We start from the raw sequence: 3,752 nt of genomic DNA on the forward strand, positions 1-3,752 counted from the left end.
AGGGATTCTTAGTTCATTTTGCAGAAAGAGTAACTGAGGCTGAAATTAAGTTACTTGCTCAAGACAAGACAGAAATCTGGTTTATCTAATTCCATAACTTAAGTTTTTTTTACCACACACTGGCAAGAATCATTCGATCTTAAAATTGCTTTGGGTTTTTTAGCACATTGATCTTCACCTTCATCAGTAAATAAGAACTATGATATTCTGTATGTGTTTATCTTTACATGGCAGATAATAAAAGGTTTTTATTTATCTATGAATTTCTTAATGGCCACATTTGTAATAATAATCTGGACATGATGAGGATAATGCCTTTTAGCTTTCCATGCAAGCATTCAGACAATTTTTCTTTTACATCTACATTCTTCATCTACAGGTGGTATTTAAATTAAAGTTATCAGCAGTTCATACTGGGAATCAGTCTGTGCCACAAGGCAAAATAAATCGACTGTATTAGAAGAAAGGTTAATAGTCACCTTTGCTAACCCCAGTTTTCACTAGGTTTATTATCACTGTTGAAATAGAATCTGCACGATCAATTCAAAATATCAGAGCATAGCATACACTCTACAGGGAACCTGTAAAAAAAAAACAGAGGAAGCAATAGGTCTACAGTTAAGAAAACCACAGTTCTGATCTTTTGTGGAAACCATCAAATTAAACCTGGTCTCCGTGTTGACGCAGCTTCTCCCGAGATTCGGCTGAAGTTGAAACTTCTGCTCACTCCCTGGAATGAGGCCTTTCTTTCCCCCTGTGGCACCTTTGTTGGCAACACAGAATTGAACAGGGGCAGACTTTCGGGGAAGCTTACTAGTACTCATTTCTTCAGATTTGCAAAATAATTCTTGCATCTTAAACAACTGATAATTTGAAAAAATCAAGAGAGTAGAGTTTTCATTTTTTTTTTCTATTTTACAAAGTAATTTCAGGGCTGAGAACATTCCATTACAGAAGGATTTTTTTTTTTCTATGTTCCCAGCGTGGTATTTAGTCTTCTGTCAAAGTCTTCCTCTCATCTGCTTCCTTATCTCTTTTATCTCTGTGTGGCTTTGTATTCCTCACTCCCAGGGTGGCTTCACCACATCACCTTTGTGGTCTGACACACACTGCTTCCACTACACCCACGTCGAAGGAACAATCGATTTCTCTTTGTGTGTAGGAAGGTTGGAGACATAGAAGGTGATGTTGAGAGGGTCAACGTTGTCAGAGTGGGTTGGAGAAGTTGGCGACTTACCACTGACAGACCCCAGATATACTCTGGAATTCCAGGAGAAAACATCATTGCACAGGTGGCAAAAATAGTGCATTCTGAAACCACCGGGGTAGCCAGCAATTTGGGATCATTATTTCATCATGTGAGTGGTGCCAAGAATTTGTATTTTGAGTGGATAAGGTTGTCATAGTTCCACAGTATCTGAGGGAAGCAGACTTGCTGAAAGAAGGAAGGATTGCTGTGGAAGAGATATGGATTCCATAGATATAGGCAGACTTGTAGAGAACACTGAGACATAATCTGACGCCATGAGAAAAGCTCAGCCAGCAAAGCTTGAGCAACCAGTGGAACTGACATTTCCTCATCGCCTACTGTGTGCTTGGCGCCGTGCCAGGGACTTCGCATATATGATTTATTTAAATACAGACAACCCTCTTATTAAGTATTTTCTGGTTGCCAAACTGGAAGATGATGGCCCCCAGTGATCCTTACCTCCTGGTGTTTGCGCCTTTGTGTGGTCTCCTCTCTCAGTGACTAGGGCTGATCCATATAACTCAGAGATGGTGTAGAAATGATGTGTGTGATTTCCTAGATCATTCAAGTCACATGGTTCCTGCTTACTACTCATTTTTTTTTAAAAATAAATCTTTATTGTTGAAAGTTTTACATATGTCCCCTTTTCCCCCCCATTGACTCTGTCTAGCCTGCTCCTGCCCCTTTCTCCCTCCCCCCACCCCTGGCTTTCCCCACCATATTGTCTGTGTCCAAGGGTTAAGCATATATGCATACAAGTTCTTTGGTTGATCTTCTCCCACCCATCCATCCACCCACCCCTGCCTTCCTTCTGAGATTTGACAGTCCGTTCCATGCTTCTATGTATCTGGATCTATTTTGTTCATCAGTTTATTTTATTCATTAGATTCCACATATGAGTGAGATCATGTGATACTTGTCCTTCTCTGACTGGCTTATTTTGCTTAGCATAATACTCTCCAGGCCCCTCTATGCTGTCTCAAAGGGTAAGAGATGAATCACTCTCCAATGGAAGCCGGCTGCCGTGGCAACAGGTCACTCAGGCAACTTTACGAAGAGGACCACTTACTGAGGAACTGAGCCAAGCATATGAGTGAGCCGTCCTGGAAACCATACTCCAGCCCCCGGTAAGCCTTCAGATGACTGCTGCTCTAACCTATTTCCTGACTGCAACCTCATGAGAGACCTTGACTAGAAGTCCCTGGTTATAGTAATCCAGCCAAGCCCATTCCAGATTCCTGACCCAGAAAAAGTATGCAAAATAATACATCTTTTTGTTGTGATAAGGCACCAATTTTTAAAAAAATATATTTTATTGATTTTTTACAGAGAGGAAGGGAGAGGGATAGAGAGATAGAAATATCGATGAGAGAGAAACATCGATCAGCTGCCTCCTGCACCCCCTCTACTGGGGATGTGCCCGCAACCAAGGTATATGCCCTTGACTAGAATCGAACCTGGGACCTTTCAGTCCACAGGCTGACGCTCTATCCACTGAGCCAAACCGGTTGGGGCAGGCACCAAATTTTGAATCAATTATTACTCAGCAGTAGCTAACTAATAAAACCTTGATTACTGTCGTTTTATGGATGAAGACGTCAAAGCTTTGAGAGCTACAGGTACAAAATACTAATACTTTTGTTTCTTGAGCACCTGTCAATGAAGACTTAGACATTAGACATTGGCTGAAACACAGTGCCGGAGCCAAGGAGGAGAGCAGTAACAGTGGATGAAGAGGCAGAGCTCATTTATTCATTCATTCAACAAATAATTCTTGAGAATCTCCTATGTTCCAGGCTCTGTTCTAAGCCATGAGGATGCAAAGGTGACTGACCGAGATAAAATTCCCTGCTATCTCAGAGCTTACATTCTATTGATGGGTGATTGATGATTTAAAAAGAAACACACTAAAAAGATAAATTAGGAAATGTAATAGAGTTGAAGGAGAAGCAGGTATAAGAAAGAGCAAGACTCTGAGAAAGGCAGCCAACTATTGCCGCCTCCTTCCTGTACAACATTCTTACAACAAGTCCTTCCTCTGAGGTTGCCTGAATGCTCGGCTTTGCCCTGAAACACGAAGCATATTAGATGGGGATCATTTCTCTCTCTTGTACTCTCATGTATCCCCTGTGCCTAAGAGCTAAGCCTGGCGCATAATATGTGTAATGTAAATATTTATTTCAGTGACTTCAATTCTCAGAAGAGTAGAATTTTTAGTGAATTTAACTGCCTAAAATGTTTAACTTTTCCCACTCTTTTAGAGTCAATATGTTATTTGAGAATGAGTGAATTTTGCCACTGTAACTCCTTTTCCAATACTCATTGTATAATAAATATGATTTTATTCTCAATGGCCATTCTAGAAATTAAAAGTACTCAAGGTTTTACATTCTAAGACCAATGTGCTCCACATGCGGTAAGGATCCTAGGTTCCTCCTAGAATCAAAATAGGACAAATAGTTACAAGATTCCAAAACAAAATTATCAGAATTAGGCATCATTG

The sequence above is a fragment of the Myotis myotis genome, unplaced genomic scaffold, assembly GCF_014108235.1.
Source record: "Myotis myotis isolate mMyoMyo1 unplaced genomic scaffold, mMyoMyo1.p scaffold_m19_p_3, whole genome shotgun sequence".
Lineage (NCBI taxonomy): Eukaryota > Metazoa > Chordata > Mammalia > Chiroptera > Vespertilionidae > Myotis > Myotis myotis.